Here is an 18,265-nt window from a genome sequence, read left to right on the forward strand (position 1 = left end):
CCTACTAGACAAAAACATAGGCAATAATCTCTTGGACATCAATCAGCCTTAGCAACACATTATTGGATATATTTCCTCAGGCAAGGGAAACAAAGGCAAAAATAAACTATTGGGACTAAGCTAACACAAAAAGCTTTTGCACAGCAAATAACACCACCAAAAAACCAAAAAAGGCAAACTACTGAATGGGAGGAGATATTTTAAAATGATATATTTGATAAAGGATCACTATCCAAAATATATTAAGAATTTATACAACTCAACACCAAAATGCCCCACAAACAAACCAATTAAAAAACGGACAAAGATGGAGTGCCTGGCTGTCTCAGTTGGAAGAACATGTGACTCTTGATCTCAGAGTTACGAGTTTGAGCCCCACATGGGATATAAAGATTACTTAAATAAATAAAAACTTAAAAGGGCACCTGAGTGGCTCAGTTGCTTAAGCATCTGCCTTCGGCTCAGGTCATGATCTCAGGGTCCTGTGTCGGGCTCCCTGCTCAGCAGGGAGTCTGCTTCTCCCTCTCCCTTTGCCCCTCCCCCCTGCTGGTTCTCTCTCTCTCTCTCTCTCTTTTTCAAATAAATAAATAAAATCTTTAAAAAAAATAAAAACTTAAAAAAAGGCAGAGGATCTGAATAGAGATTTTTCCAAAGAAGATATATAGATGTCCAACAGACACATGAAAAGATGCTAGACATCACTGATCATCAGGGAAATGCAAATCAAAACCACAATGAGATATCACCTCATACCAGCAAGAGTGGCTAGTATTAAAAAGATAAGAAATAACAAGTGTTCTCTAGGATATGGAGAAAAAGGAACCTGCTTGCATTGTGCATGAGAATGTATGTAAATTGGTGTAACTACTGTGGAATACAGTGTGAAATTCTCAAAAAATTATAAATAGAAATACCAATTGATCCAGTCATTCCACTGCTGGGTATTTACCCAAAGAAAATAAAAACACTAATTCAAAAAGATATATTTACCCCTATGTTTAATGTGGTATTATTTAAAATAGCCAAGATTTGGAAACAACCCAAGTGTCTGTCAGTAGTTGAATGGATAAAGAAGATGTGGTATAGATACACAACGGAATATTACTCAGCCATAAAGAAGAATGAAATCTTGCCATTTGCAACACATGGATGGACCTTGAAGGTATTATGCAAAGTGAAATAAATTAGAGAAAGACAGATACCATATAATTTCACTTTTATGTGGAATCTAAAAAGCAAACCAAATGAATAAACAGAAAATCAAACAGACCCTTAAAATATAGGGAACAAACTGGTAGTTGCCAGAGGTGACGTGGGTGAGAGGGTGAGTGAAATAGCTGAAGGGCATTAAGAGGTACAAACTTAGAGTTAAAAAATAAATAAATTGTGGAGATGAAAAGTGCAACAGAGGGAATGAAGTCAGTGATGTTGTAATGTTCTATTGTGACATATAGTGACTATACTTATCATAGTGATGATCGAATAATGTATAGAATTGTTGAATTACTATGTATACTTGAAGCTGATATAATGTATGTCAACTATACTGCAACTAAAAAATATGAAGAGTGAAAAAATAAGTTTAAAGTAGTTGATCATAAATGGCACATATATATGGGACTGGTCCAGCATGTGTAAAGAACACATATGCATCAATAAGAAAAACCCAGATAACCCAATTAAAAAACACTGTACATTTATATACTTAAACAAGCCTTTCACAAAAGAAACTAAATGGCTAGTTTAATAATAAAACACATGCAAATTAAAATGATAATATACCTTACACATTCTTTGGATTGGCAGAAATTTAAAAGTCTGACAATACCATGTGCTGCCAAAGATGTGGGGAGATCTTGTATGTAGCTGGTAGGAGTATAATTTGATAACAGTTACATTGGAAAACAGCTTATTACCTAACCAGCTCAACCTGCTAATGATTTAGAACCCAGCAGTGTTGGTCCTACATATACATTTAGGAAAAACTCTTACTGAAGTGCTTCAAGAAACACAATGTTGAAAGAAGTATTGTTTATAGAAGCAAAAACTGGAAACAACCCAAGTGCCCATCAACATTGGATTGAATCCACTCGTTTTTGCTATATATATATTGCACTAGGATACTATTTGGCAGCAAGAAATGAGCTATTAACACTACATAGAGGAGAGGGTTTAAGGAGCCATCCTTGGTGGTTCAAGTCAAGGGTTGTGCCTGGACTCAAAAGCAGGTGTAGCCACTTAAGATTTTGTGATCTTGGGCAAGTTTCTTAACCTGTTTCTTCATCTGTACATTGGAGAAAATAATGGTGTCTATCCAATAGGATTGTTAGGAGGATTACATGAGTTAATATTTGTGGCATGCTTAGGAGAATGATTGGCATGTCATAAGTTCTGTGTGTTTGTTAAACAAATAAAAAATGCATGCATCAATATGGATGAGTCTTACAAACATAATGTTGAATAAAATAAGCGAGACACAGAAGAATATGTACAGTATGATTCCATTTTTGTAAGGTTCAAAAGCATGTTAAACTAAATACATCGTTTAGGGATGCATATATAGATGGTAAAACTATGAAGAAAATTAAGGGAATGATTGTCACAAAACCCATCAATATAACCATCACTTCCAGAGGTGATGGAGTGGGCCATGCTGGGGAAGGGCTCGTTAGGGGATTCCAAAGCCTGGCAATGTTTTATTTTCCAAATTCAGTAGTGACCCCAAGGATGTTCTTTTTTATAATAAAAGTTTTAAACTGGACATAATTTTTTGTATATGTGTATATGCATGTGACATATTAGATAGTAGATTTTTAAAAGAATTCTGTAAGTTATTTTCTTAAAATATTTATTATTTGACCTGTTATTTTATAACTACCTCAGAGAATGCAAAGCTCTAGCATAATGGCATTTAACAGGAATAAATGTAAATTCCTATATTCGGGTTAAATTAAAAGAATAAGTTGTTCAAATACAGAATTTGTACACCTGCTTTCTACCAGTTTCTCTACAAGATTGTGAGCTGCCAGTGCAGTATGTTTTTTTGATTCTAACATGAGATGACATCACCTTAGAACCATGTTAAGAGAGCTGTCCCATTTAGATTGAGCAATGTGGCGGTTCCCCTCAGCTGTTCTTAGTCCTGATTGTCCCATAGACTATATGCCTCATCCCCAGGGACTACTTGGAGGAATATTTGACCGCAGAGAGTGTCCTCTGTAATCAAGATGTTTAGGCCACTTCTAATAGTGACTAGGGAGGTGAGGATGTTTAACATGGGAAAGAGGAGATAGAGGGAGAGAAAGGTTGTCTTTCATTAGGAGAGGAAGCAGACTTTCTCTTTTGCTCTCATTACAAGCCAGATTCCTGAAATGTCTACTGTGGAAGCGAATTTCAGCTTCTGGTTACTGGAGATGCCCAAGCAGAGTCTCTTGGACCTTCCGTAGGTTTCAGTAGAGCCTGGCTACCTGACACGTAGTCCCTGGCCAGCAGCAACACCACCACCTGGAACTTGTTAGAATTCAGAATCTCATGCTCACCCCACACCTACTGAATGAATTACGTCTGTGTCACATACACATTAAAGGTGAGAGGCACTAGGCTAAATGTTTCTAAGACCCCTCTTCATAATTCTTAATTATGTGATTTTATTTAGTAAACTGCCTATTCAACTAAAAATTACCAGTTTATATGTGACATTATCAATTAAAAATGCCTAACTATAGTTAACAATACTGTATTGTGTGTTTGAACATTGCTAAGGGAGTAGATCTTAAAAGTTCTCATCACAATGGGAGCCTAGGTAGCTCAGTCGGTTAGGCATCTGACTCTTGATTTTGGCTTGGGTCATGATCTCAGGGGTGTGAGATGGAGCCCCACGTGGAGCCTGCTTAAGATTCTCTCCCTTCCATCCACCTCCCCAGCCCCCACTCACTCACACACTCTCTGTCAAAAACAAAGTTCTCATCACAAGAAAAAACAAATTTGTAACTGTGTGGTGATGAATATTTGTGTGTGTGTGTGTGTGGTGATGGATATTAACTGGACTTACTGTTGTGATTATTTCACAATATATAAAAAAAAAAAAAAGCCAGTATGTTATACACCTGAAACGAATGTTATATGTTGATTACCTCTTAATTTTTAAATGTTTAAAAAAGTAAAATACCTGAGTATTATAACAAGTATTTGTTGCTGAATTAGTTTGAAAAGGATTTGTCCATTTTTCTCCTAAAGCAAAATTTAGGTTGCTTATGTTTTGGGGCAGTTTATAACAGTTAAACCGTAAGTATTTTTTAAATATATAGGATTTGATTTTTGCTTTAAAAATTCTGTTAATTTCTTCAGTTTTTTTCTTATATATTCATTAAGATGTCCAGATTAGGTTAAGGTTTTGAATACTTGAGAGAGACAATTAATAATAAAAACATCTCATAATATATTGATTTTGTACCTATCTTTTGCTTGTACATATTCCATATTTTGACCTTATGGGAACTTTTGAAGTCTGAGTATTTTGTAGTGAATCTCCATAGTACCTCTTATCTTTGAGAATCTAGATCTGAGATCAGGCAAGTAAAATACATTTACCTTTTTTACCTCAAAAGACCATGACTAACTGAAGCTGATCTCTTTTTTTCCTTAAATATTTTGCTACTTACCCTTTTAACTGCTGAAGCTCGGGTGGAATCCATGATTCATTTAATCTTTTCCCCTTTATGTAATTAGTCATTTATTCTTTTGATGTCCATAGTAAAACTAACACTTCACACGATAGTCATACAATTCCAAAATAAAGAAGTTCTTAAATGACTTACAATCAGATAGAAAGTATGCTGCACTGCATGGCACAAATGAATGGGAAAACATTCTCATGAATACAAGATGTTCTTTAAGGCGATGGAACCATGAGTTATTTGGTTTAAGCACTTATTTCCACATCTATTTTCTTTTGGCATATAGAAGAAGGAAACTATACTTTGATAGTTGGGTTAGATAATATTTGGTGTATGTATGTTATCTGCATAATGTATGACAAATAGCTTTATAAAGTGATTAAGTACTATAGACATCTTAATAACTTTTGTACATTACAGTTGTGTTTTAATTTTTGTTTACCAAAGTTTCCCTAACTTTTATAGGACTGGCTTTTTTAAAAAATCTAAATTCCACCTTGATGAGATTCTTCAAGTTTTTATTTCTTAATCCATAAATGAATGAGAACAGATGTCACCATGTCTCTGCCGTATTTGTAACTGGCTGTGAGGTGCAAGGCTGGACTTTTTTCTTCCAGCTTGCTTGCTTACTTATTTTGTTCATTTATCCATTCATGGTGAATATATATTGAGCACTTCCTCTGTGCAAAACTCTGGGCCGAGTACTCTGAATAAGAAAGTTCCAATGTCCAAAATTATTTAATTGTAAATTTATTTTTAATAATCATAGCACCTTACTGAACGTTTGATGAGTAGATCACCATTTTAAATATTGAGTGGATATGGATTGATGTTGAACTTAATAGCTTAAAATATAATAGCTTAAAGTATATTCTTCAATTCTTAAGAGCAAGGTTTGAGAAGGCTATTACATATCCCTAGAGGGTTTACCTGATTTTAATCTTATTCAGAATGGTTCAAAATTATATATACTGGGTCTAGACTCTAGCCTATGCTGTCCAATACGGTCGTCACTAGCTACATGGGGCTTTTGAACACTTGAAATGGGGCTAGTCCAAATTAAGAGGTGCTCACTGTGTAAAAATATATGTTAGAGTTCAAGATGAAGTATACAACAAAGGACAAAATAGCTCTCTAATAATTTCTTATGTTGGTTGAATGATAATATTTTGTATATATAGGATTAAGTAAGAATGTTACTAATTTTACCTGTTTCCTTTTACTTTATCTTTAAGGTAAATTCTAGAAAAATTTTAATTACATATGGGACTCATATTATATTTCTTTTTGAAAGTACAAGTCTAGACTCTAAAGGGTAGAGTGATTGAAAGCTTTCAGAGGAAAGAAGATCAGAGCTTAGTAGAGAGTTTTAGAGATGAGATGCCAATTGACAGAATCCACTCACTTTAAGAAGAAATCCCAGGCCGCACCTTTGCCCTACTTTCAGAGATGCCTGCTTTCCTGAACCCAGGAAAAAAAAGCATTGGTATAACAGGCATTTATTTAATATCTACAATGTACAGAGCATTGAGGGGGATTAAAATAAATATCACACAGGTCTCTGCCTACTGGGGAGGCAAGATATGAACATGTGACTTGTTAAATCGTGGTGTGAGAGATAAATAGCTATTCAATGCTCTTATCTAAGAACTGTCACAAACGGATGGTAGAGGCACTAAATGGAAAAAGAAAGAAAGGTCACTGTGGCCTAGAGGGGTGTCCTACAGGAATTGTGATTCAACTAGGGGTGATTTAACTGGAGAATGGGTAGGATCCTGATAGGCAGAAGGAATGGGGCATGGCCTGCTAGGAAGGTGGGAGTAGAGTGGGAACAAAAGGGAAAAGATAGAAAAGCACAGGACAGTTAAGAGGTCATTGAGAAGATGAGGTGGGTCAGGGGGAGGATTTAGGAGTGTAAGGTGTAAATAGAATAAATTTGTCTATCTTTAATCATTAGGAAGTTCTTTAAATAGCAGAATTGGTGATATTAATATTACCAATTACATTTATACTGACATTTGTGTACAAGCTTATAACTTAAAGAATTCTTGGTCAAGTATAATATAATTTAATATTTAGGCATCAGTAATAAACATTTGTGCATCTTTTTTGCTAAAAAATGCACTGTTGTGTGTCATCTGACATTTGCTGTTCATTTTATAGAAGTGAAAGCCAGAGAAGCAGAGATTGCATAATTAATAATAAAATCTTGAATTTGAATCCAGGTTTTTAGCTCCATTTTACTATGCTGAGCTACTCCAGTTTTTATACCTGTAAATCTATTTCTTGAGAGAAGAAGCTAGTTTTATTTAACTTTAAATTCAATGATACATTGAGAAAAGTGCACATATCACAGACACTCATTATACTGATGAATTTTCAGAATGAACATTAATAGAATCAGCTCCCAGATTAAGACACAGAACATTACCAGTACTACCCCCAGAAATCTCTTATGTTCCCTTTTAGTGTCTGCCCCCCCTATAGTGGCCATTACTCTTTTATTTTAAAAAATTTTTTAAAGACTTATTTACTTTAGAGACAGAATGCACACACACGAAGGGGAGGGAGGGAGAGAGGCTCCCTGCTGAGGATGGAGCCTGATTCAGGGCTCTATCTCACAACCCTGAGATCATGACTTGAGCTGAAATCAAGTCAGACGCTTAACCAACTGAGCCACCCAGCCGCCCCATTACTCTTTTAAAAGTGTAGATTTGCTTTGCCTGCTTTTGAACTTCTTATAAATAAAGTCATATGGCATGTACTATTTTGTGTCTGGCTTCTTTCATTCAATAATAAGTTTGCAAAGTCCATATTGTTACATATAATGGTCAATTTTTGATTCTCAGTGCTATATAATATTCCATTGTGTGAATATACCACTGTTTATTCATTTGTGTGGTTCTCAAGTTATCTGCCATTATGAATAGCCCTGCCATTGAACATTCCAGAGCATATCTGTGGATGAACACACATGTGCACTTCTGTTGGGCATATATGTAAGAGCAGAATTACAAAAGCAGCTTAATTATTAAATTGTCTTGTAGATGAGGCTGAAAATTGGCTTTCTGATACTCTTTTGAAGAGAAGTAAAAACTTTAGACTTTTAATAACTCAAATATTATGTAAAAATAAATATGAAGGCAGCCATTACAAACGGAGCCAAGGTAGAGGAATTTTGCTACCTTAACGTTTTTGGAAGGGGGAGTGAAGAGGAGATAGTAAACTCTTTCATCTAGATAGAGTTTGAAAGGGTTAACATATTGAAATACTGGATGTGTATCACTCAGGTTTCTCTTACAGTTTTACTTTCTTTTCTCCAAAATATATTCTGGCAGATGATAGTAGAAATTTAAGATGAAATTGTTAGTAGGACACCATTATACTAGGATATAATAAAGGATGAATAACTGGCGTTGTATTTACTGGGGGGTGAGGAAATGAAGATGGGGGTAGATGATAGGACATTATATCCCAAAATCCATAATGAAAGCTACAGTTCTCAACATTTTACTGAGCTTTTCTCCACTCCTCTTTCTTTTTTTTTAGAGTAATCTGCTGGCAGACATTTGCATTCTTGCAAAGAGGGCAATTGCAGCTTTACTGGCCTGTTTTTATTCTTTTATTTTATTTTTTAAAGATTTTCTTTTTTATTTGAGAGAGAGCGAGAGGGAGAGAAAGCAGGGAGGAGGGGCAGAGGGAGAGGGAGAAGCAGACTCCATTCTGAGCAAGGAGCCCAATGCAGGGTTCTGTCCCAGGACTCTGGGATCAGGACCTGAGCCGAAGGCAGATTGTTAAGTGACTGAGCGACCAGGTGCCCCTTCACTAACCTATCTTTAGAAATAATTGCTAGGGCAGACATTTATCCAGAAGTATTCTGTGTGGAGGAAGTGTCATTCTTGGATTTGCCAACATGGAAAACTTCAGCATCTACCTCTGTGGCTTATTAACGATGATTATTTAAAGATGCGTATTTTATATTTAGATTTATAAGAGTTGGTGAACTTCAGCAGACTGGACAGAGAGAGAAATGCTCTGTTTTTTCTGTGCTCTGACCCAGGATGGCCCTAGACAAGTTACATGGGAAATGGAAGCATGTGGGTAAATACTCTTGATAGTTTCTTTGGCCCCAGTGAACAAAGAACATTGTTGCAAATTAAACTTACTTTAGAATGGAGAATATGACATGAATTTAGGACATAGCTCTTACAGACTTGAAGTTCTGTGTATGTATTGCCGTGGTGGACATCCTTGCTATTATGTAAATCCCCTTCTTGTTATTGTGATGTCACTGAAGTTGCGATTAGTAGCTTCAAAAACTGGGTGTAAAAAAAAAAAAAAAAAAACTGGGTGTATTTTGGATTATGGGTATATGTTTAAAAGTGACACTTGTCTTTAATGCCCATTGGCGATTTCTTTAGGATTTACAAGTTATGGGCTAGAATTTTCGCCTATTCCATTTTTCTTCTCACTTTCCAAATTAAATATAAAATGAGAGCATGGGGGGGAATCAAATTATTTTCAAGTCATATTTGAAGAGCAGGTGTGCTCTCTCATGATTTACAGCACAGGTGCATTTTTAATTTAACTGCTTAAAATGGCAATTAAAAATTATTCAAGTGGAACAAAGCAAAGTTTTAAAAATGACTTGTAAACTGTTGCTCTTATTTTTTTCTGGTTTTCTCTTCACTTGACTTAAATAATATGATTTCTGAAGCAGAGCCCTGTAAGAACACTGCTCCAAACATACGAATTGCTTTCTTTCAGTAAAATCCAGACCTTCATTTGTAGGACAATGGAGTCACAGGGCTATAGGTCTTCTCTTTGGCCCAATTTTAAGGCAGGGAACAGTGTTCCTTGCTTTTGGACCCAGTGACATAATTCCATTTGTCATTGAATACTAGGAGGAAGAGTATTACAGCTCTCATAATACCCCCAAGGGAACCCCTGCCCTCTATCAGAGGATTTGCTGCTTCAGCCTTTTAAATGCCCTAAATATTTGCTATTAAGATTGTACTTGCGTAGCCAGTTATCAGAGTTGCGTGGGTGTGTTGAGAGGGGTCTCCCCTTAGCTTAGCTTCAGGTCTTGGTGACAATCTAAATAACACAGGTTACTCATCACGAGTTGAAGATTTTCCCCCGTCACATTGATGCTTCTGATATAATTTTATACGTTGGTTGATTATGTGTGCGTACTTTGTGGCTGCCAAGATGCAGCTGGAAAGTGTGTGGGGGTTGTCTGCTTCCTCTGAGGCTGCTACAGGTGGTCAGGTGGGGGCGGCCGTGATAAAGGTACAGCACCCACTTCCGTCAGCTTGTCCTGTGAGTGCTGTAACCCGCTGCCTGAATGCGAGTCGCACTTCAAACCCATCCTCTCCTTGGGACTTCATCTTTCACTGCTTCTCATTTGCCTGCTGAAGGTTTATGACTAAGGTTGTGGTTAAAAATTCCCTTTTTAGGTCTGAAAAATCTTTCAAATTACTTAGTGTTGCAATTTTTTTTTTCTTTTGCTGTGGACTTTCTGGATTTTTTAAATGAGTCCTAAAAAAAAAAAAATCTCAATATCACAGAAGAGAGAAAGAAAGGTTAAGCAGATAATGTATTCCCTCATTAGAGCAAAAATAAAATCAGTTTATGCTCTTGGCAGATTGAGTATGTTAAAATGCATTTTATGATGGAAGCATTGCCAGTTAGAGCAGATACGTTAAGTCCATTTCAGGATACTGCCATAGAATCATTAGACTTGGAAGGGGTTCATTTATTTGGCCTGCTATTTACCTACATGTCTTTTTATTTTTTTTAAATATTTATTTGTTTGTTTATTTATTTATTTATGAGAGAGAGAGAGAGAGAGAGAGAGAGGCAGAGACACAGGAGGAAGGAGAAGCAGGCTCCATGCCAGGAGCCCGACGTGGGACTCGATCCCGGGACTCCAGGATCGTGCCCTGGGCCAAAGGCAGGCACCAAACCACTGGGCCACCCAGGGATCCCTCTACATGTCTTTTTAATTTCTGCATAGAACTGTCCTTGAAGCTGGGAGAAATGTGAGTTGCCCTTGAGGGGTGTATAGTCTCAGTGGAAGGGAACGAACATTTATTAATATGCCCAATGAGGTGATAGGAGCTTTACATGATCTTATTCAGTCTTTGAGAAAACCTTATAAATGAAGTTATAACTTTTTCAGAGAAAGAAGCTGACCATCAGAGACATTAATCACTGATGTAGGGGGACCCATAGTAAAGGGTCAGGCCTCTGGTGCCAACAGCAATGCTCTGTCCAGTGTGTGGGCTGTCTCTCACACTTGGTAATTTAGAGAACAACTTGATTTAGGGGACATTCAATAAGTATCGTAGAATCCAGAGGCAGGAGCAAGAGGGTATAGCTGGGGTAACCAGAGAAGACCCACTGGCTGGGTGGGAGTTAGACCTGAGCCTTGACAATAGATAGAATTTCTGTAGAATAGCCAGGAGGAGAAAGGGTCACCCACACAGTATAAACTGGATGAGGGCAGGTGTGATAATGAAGAGAGAATGGGAGCACACTCTGGAAGCCAGTGAAGCTAAGAGCCATCAAAATTTGACAGTAAATGAGCACTTTCTGAGCTAGGCACTATTCCACATTCTTCACATCTTTTAATTAATCCTATTTTTACAGCAGCTCTCTGAGGGGGATGTTATTCTCAACTCTCCTTTTGGGATGAGGAGACGGAGGCTCACAGTCATTAAGTGGTGGCACTGGGGTTCAAAACCCAGCTGTTGGTGACTCTGCTGTACTTAGCCTTCTTTACTAGAGAGGCAGGTGGTTTTATGTAGTGATGGTGAGGGTTCTTGAAGTGCTGGGGATGGTAATGGGAAGATCAAAATGGTGGCAGCATGTTGGCCAATTTGGAAAGACAAGACACTAGGAAAGAAGAAAAGCAGTTACTCTGAGATGAACAAGGTCTGGTCAGGGCAAGCGGGTAGCAAGAGACAGAAGTGAGATTTTAAAAATTAACAGACCTTGGATGATTGGAATTGAAGAAGAGGAAGACTGTAATATTTGGAGCCTGGGTGATCAGGAAGACGATTTTGCTGCTGAAGGAATGAATGAGGTCAAGACAGAAACTCTTTTGTCCAGGGAATAGCAAAAGGGGAAGAAATGAAGATCTGTGAATGGCTTTAAATACACAGTAGAGGGGCAGCCTGGGTGGCTCAGTGGTTTAGCACCTGCCTTCAGCCCATGGCGTGAATCTGAGACCCAGGATCGAGTCCCACATCGGGCTCCCTGCATGGAGCCTGCTTTTCCCTCTGCCTGTGTCTCTGCCTCTGCCTCTTTCTCTCTCTGTGTCTCTCATGAATAAGTAAATAAAACCTTAAAAAAATAATAAATAAATACACAGTAGAGGCCCCACATGCTAGAAAAATTTTTCGAGGGGCACCTAGGTGGCTCAGTGGTTGAGCGTTTGTCTGCCTTTGGCTCAGGATGGAGTCCCGCATCAGGTTCCCCGCAGGGAGTCTGCTTTTCTCTCTGCCTATGTCTTTGCCTCTCTCTGTGTGTCTCTCATGAGTAAATAAAATCTTAAAAAAAAGAAAAATGATTTGATGGAGAGTTGAAAATAAGGGAGAGGAGTCCAAGGGAAAGGCTAGGGAGTTATCTACAGGGAGAGAATTGATGCCCTGGGGATGGGTGATTTCTCAAAGAGAAACCAATGGGCCTTGAAAAGGGCTCTTAGTCAAGCAGAGGGAGAAGGAGGAGCAGGGAAACATGAAGGAAACAGAAGAAGCAGCTAACCAGGGGAGAGAGAATAATTAAAAGAGAAAATAAAAAGCTGCTGAACGGTGTCAGCTGCTTCAGAGAGGTCAAGAGGAACAAAGAGTGAAAGGGGGGAGGCATAAAATTTCACAAAGGGGAAGACCATCAGTACCCGTACAGTAGGCTTGGTGGAATGGGCAAGTGAAATCCAGCTGGACAAAAGACTTTGGTGTTGCTGAGCTCTGCCTCAGAGGACCTTTTTTAAGCACTAAATTTACAGGTGGTTCCGCACCAAGCAGAGTGGGAGCTTTGTAAATACCACTTGGTTGCCTGATACTGCATTTTGTTTTACTAATCTGTGTGATCTAACACACTTTGCCTTTAGCGCATTAATTCACGTAGCTCCGTTTCTGACTATGGAGGTATTCAGTTGGTCACCACCTACTGAAGACATCATTTTGGGGCTAACTTGATGAGCCCTTGAAGCAGAGCAAGTGAAACAGAGGACAATCAGTTTGGAATCATGCCTTATAGGTTCACGCAGCAACCCACCACATGCTGCACCCCTCAGGGTGGTGGGCTTAATTTATTTCTAAGGTTCTTTTGAATACACAGATGGTTACAGGGAATCCAAACAGTATGACAGTTCTGCCATCTACACGGGGCTTCTTTTCATTTTAGGGCCCTTTTTGTCACATAAAGTCCAACTGTTATGAAAATAACCTAAATTTTTTTCCTGACTTCTCAGAAATCCTCAGAATCCACCAAAATGTGTCATAGATCTTCCAATGCTGCTCACCCTTTGGTGAGAATCCAGGATTTCCTATTTCAGCACCACAGCTGTGAATTGTAAAAGCTTTTTATCTGCTACGGTGGTACTCACAGTTGTTTACGTTTAAGCTGCCAGCTCTGGAAATGCACCTCACTTGAACATTGGTTTGAAAACTTGAGAGAGAAGAAATTTGCATTTACAAACCATCGTATTTTTTATTTTAGCTTTTGGCTAGAAGCCCATTTGGTTCTTTATTCCTCCAGCCAGTTTTTCTTGGTAACTATAACTTGGTGCACTCTGATTTTAAAAAAATATGTCTCTGTCAGGAAAACTGTGAAGCCATGGTTCCTAGCTGATGGGAAGCCCTTTTCCCCTAGCATAGAGTACTGGTAAGTGAAACTTAAAATAGTATCAGCTCAGGAAAGTCAGACCCCCACTTCCCACCCCCTTGGGCCCCTGGCTTCTCTTTCTTACTACCTGTCTTTTCTCATCTTTAGATGCATCTTGACTCAGAAGTATGAGAGGGAAGAAAAATGAAAGTCAAGTTCACTTTGTTTTTTTATCTACAGCTTTGACAAAAGATAAAGTGTCTTTGGTTGAACTCTTGTCAGTTGGTTCCTAAAGCTGTGTGGGGTTTCATTTACTCCCCACTTCTCTTTGTCTTCACTTGTAAATGCAATCTAGACTTCACTGTTCCTAATGAGAGAAATAGCTTGAGCCTTTACTTAACATGGTTAGAAATCTGTTCTGATAACCAGAAGGTTTTCTCTTGATTTGTTTGGGATCATGGTATAAGAGTTTGAGTGTATTAACATAGTCCAAAGATGTTTAATGTAATTTAATCTTTCATTGTTAAAGTTCCTAAATATATTACTTTGCTTTATCATTATGAACATTGACTTTCATTGTTTAAAACTCTGCTTCTCTGTTTCTTTAGAATCATGGACCTGATGATTTTATAAAATTACAATAAAAGTGCATTCTTAGAAAAATGAAATTAAAAAGACATAAAAACAGTAGCCTGATTAGGTTCTAAATTATAGTCAATGGGTATAAAATCACTCTGGCAAAATGGAAATTCTTCTATATATCTACTCCCTGTTTCTGTGCTGGGACTGGGGCTGGTATGCAGATCCCACTGTGAGTTGCACTGTCTGGAGAGAATATAGACCATTCAGGAGGCTAAAAATGAGTCTCTGCTAACTTCAGTACATACCTTTGAAGTAGGTTTTTGTGGAACTGTCACCTTCATATTCTTGCATATATGTTTATCACTCATAAAAGAAAAATTCAGATTAAAATCTTGTTTATTTAAACTTTTCTGCTTTTAGGAATATCTCTGGGCAGTACATGATTGTTATAATATTTCAAACAATATAAAGCTGAATATGGAAAACGTTCATTGTCTTTTCCCCCATTTTTCAGAGCATTTTTTTCTCTATATATAATATACAGAGGAACACACACATACACACACATATGAAAAGTATTTTTCCCTCCTATAAAAATGGAATCACAAGCAGTTCCCTGCAACTTAGTTTTTATTTTATATTTTGTCATATTTTTCCTTATCAACAAATATAAATCTAATGCCTCTTTTTTTTTAAGATTAATTTATTTATTTTAGAGGAGGGGGCAGGGGCAGAAGGAGAGGGAATCTCAAGCAGACTCCCTGTTGTTGAGCATGGAGCCTGACATAGGGCTCAACCTCATGACCCTGAGATTACAACCTGCACTGAACCAAGAGTGAGACACTTAACTGTGCCACCCTAGTACCTCTTTTTGATATAAATCTAATGCCTTCTGCAGTTACGGTTGTACCATACTTTATTCATTTGTTCCTCAGTTGATGGGCATTCAGGAGCGTTCGGGGTTTTTATCATTCTTAACGTCACTGCAGTTAGAACTTATGTATGTATATTCTTATGTATTTATTTTGATATTTGAAGGGTAGATTCCTAAAAGCTGAGTCAAAGATAGTGCTAGGTGACATTCCAAAAAAATTGCATCAGTGCAGATTCCCACCAGCAAAATACAGAGTACCTGGTTGCCTCACTGCAGTAGGTATTAGGAATCTTTGAAAATTTTCCCTCTCTGATGGATGAAAAATTATCTCCAGTTGTTTTAGTTTTAATATCCCTGATAACCAGAGAGATTGCACCTCTTTTCATATGTTTAAGGGCCTGTGGGATCTTTCTGTTTAATTTTGAGGGAACAAACCACAATAGATTTAATTTGTTTAAGTCTTTTAATTACTAGTTTTTCTGTATGTGGTGTACTCAATGATTGGGGTTTCTGTTTTAGTGGGATAGAGAAGATAGGAAGATGACAAGGTTGTAGTGTTGAGTTTGGTTTCTTTTGAGATGGCTTAGTTCTCATTTTCTTTCTCTGACATTTTTTTCTTCAAGATCAACTTACAGGAAATCCGTCTCTATTTGCGTGTAATGTAAAAAGAACCCAGGGTGGGGCATCTTTATGGCTTGACATACTGTATATTATTATTCAACACTGCCTAAGAAATGTATGTTCACATATGTACATTTTTTTTGTTAAAGTAAATTCACATTACATAAATTTAATCCTCTTAAAGTGTATAGTTTAGTACGAAATCATCACCTCTATTTAGTTGCAAAAGATTTCCATCACCCTAAAGGAAACCCTAGACCCATTAAGGAGTCACTCTCCATTCTCCTCATTCCTCATGCCCTGGAAACCACTAATCTGCTTTTTGCTCCTATGGATTTACCTTTTCTGAATATTTCATATAAGTGGAATCATACGTAACTTTTTGTGTTTGGCTTCTTTCATTTAGCATAATGTTTTTGAGGCTCATCCACACTGTAGCATGTACTAGTACTTTAGTCCTTCAGATGGCTGGATAATATTCCATTGTATGACACAAATACACCACCAATTTGTTTACCCATTCATCAGTTGATAGACAATTTGGGTAGTTTCCACCTTTTAGCTATTGTGAATAATCACACATGTAAATTTATGCTTCAAGTTAGTCATGTGGAGGGAGGTATGAAGTACAAGGACGGCAATGGAGAAGAGCCTTCTAGTTGGTCTTCTGGAGCTTTCCTCTCTAGGTGATTGGTCATTTACAGGATGTTTAGAAGGCTGGGTCAGTTTCGGGTCAGATTGGGAATTTATGTTCATTTAGCTTTAAGAGCTGGATTAAATCAGAACACAAAGCCTCACCGCCCCCCATCACCCCAGTGCTCTGGATTTTAAAAGGAACTCACTTTCTATTCAAGGGAAGGATTGCTTATTTTCCCCCTTGAGGATCTGCGTCCCTCGTCCTTAGCAGGTGCAGTGACTGGGAGGCAGTATTCACAGCTATTCCTTCTATGGTGGTTACCTCCATCTCCAGCATCTGGCTTAGAGCGGAGGAATGTGACCACAGGGAGGAATTGTGCCCATGTTTTACTTGGCGTAAGTGGGTTCAGTTCCCAGATCAGCAGTCTTGATCGAGTTATGTACCTCCCAGTATTCTCCTCTGTAAAATCAGGTTACCGATTCTTACATCATAGGGTTGTAGAAAGAGTGAAGCGGGATAACACCTAAAGAGCACTGTTACATTGCCACATGGTAGTGTTTGATAAGTGTTCATTTCCCCCTCTCAGATTCTTTTGTCCTTTCCTGCCCAGAGCCTATAACATTACCTGCTCCACAGTACTGTGGTAAGAATAAAATGAGGTGATACGCACAGCAAGATTCCTAGCACCATGCCTTCCATGTAAGTAAATACTCAGTATAGATAGACAGAAAGGTATCTTACCTTGCAATTAGTATTTCTCATTTAGAAAACGCCATCTAGTTGATTACTAGTTGATTACTGTGCTGTAAGTGGTGAAGATTTCACCTGAGTATATTGAGTTGTTCTGAAGCTTTATGTTTATTACCATAAACATATCAGGCTAATTAAAAGACAATAATGTTCAGGATAGATAGACTATAGCTAAGATCCTGATGTGTGAGTTAGGAATTTAGCATGATATTAGCACAAATATATTAAAGTTAGGCTTATATCACATTGTTGCATCCCAAAGAAAATATATGGACAGTGTAAAATCTGTCTTTTGTTGGAATCTGACCCAAGATTTTAGGACAAGTAGGAAGTGATTTTAGAAAAAAAAATAGTTGAAGAAGAAACTCCTTCACCATCTTGCTCTCAACTGTGTAACAAAGCATTCTCAGTGAAGACAAAGAAGATCACTCCAACATGCCTGATGCAAGGAAATGTTTAAAATGTTTTTTTTGTCATAGGTGCCAGTGTAATTGCAGGAGGAAAATAGTTATGTTTTTATCAGAAATGAAGCATACCTTTAGTCTTTTGTTTCTCTGACCAAATATACTGACTATAATAGCAACTCTCTTGTGTAAGATTTGCACATAAATATTTGAAAAAGCATTTTAGATTCAGCTACAATTTTGAAAGCCTTCAAGAGTATTTGAGACACTTAAGTATTTAAGTATTTTTTAAATTAACAGGTCTAACATGCAGAATCTACTTGCAAACCCTCATTGATCTCCCAGCGTTTCCCAGGAGTCACTAAGTGCTTGGGAGAAGGTAAGCAAACCAGGATCTTACTAGGAAGTAGAGACCAGGAGACCCTGGGTGGCCAACTTTGGAGCCCTTTGGAGGGAAATGCTTGGACTGTGGATGTGGTCATGATGCCTCTCTACCTCCATCCCCGACTCAAATCGCAGCACTTCCAGGATGTGCAAATTGAATCAATACTATGTCTGTAGAAGACAATCACATGTGTCCTTTGCCAGTCCTTATTACAAGATCCCTCAAGTTTTAGGCTTGTGATGCTAAAAAATCGCATTTATAATTTGAAAAGCTGGAACTCATTAAGTAAAGTTATTCTTCTAAAACTTTTTTTCTTTCTCTTTTGAAAAGTTCAAACCAAGAGGGAAGTTGACAGAATAATATAAGGAACATTTCCATACCCTAAGTTTGCATTCACCAGTTATTAACATTTATTGTTTTATCTTGCTATGTATAGTTTTATTTATCTGTGTTGGGGAAAGGGGTTCACTTTTTTAGAACCATTTGAAAGTAAGTTCAGACCTC

General features: G+C 37.6%; 1 protein-coding gene across 4 annotated transcripts in view; it reads left to right on the forward strand.

Moving 5' to 3' along the window:
* The window catches only part of BACH2 (BACH transcriptional regulator 2), a 359,196-nt gene that overhangs the window by 22,233 nt on the left and 318,698 nt on the right, over positions 1-18,265 (forward strand). The window lies entirely within an intron of this gene.

The sequence above is a fragment of the Canis aureus genome, chromosome 7, assembly GCF_053574225.1.
Source record: "Canis aureus isolate CA01 chromosome 7, VMU_Caureus_v.1.0, whole genome shotgun sequence".
NCBI classification, from domain to species: Eukaryota; Metazoa; Chordata; class Mammalia; order Carnivora; family Canidae; genus Canis; species Canis aureus.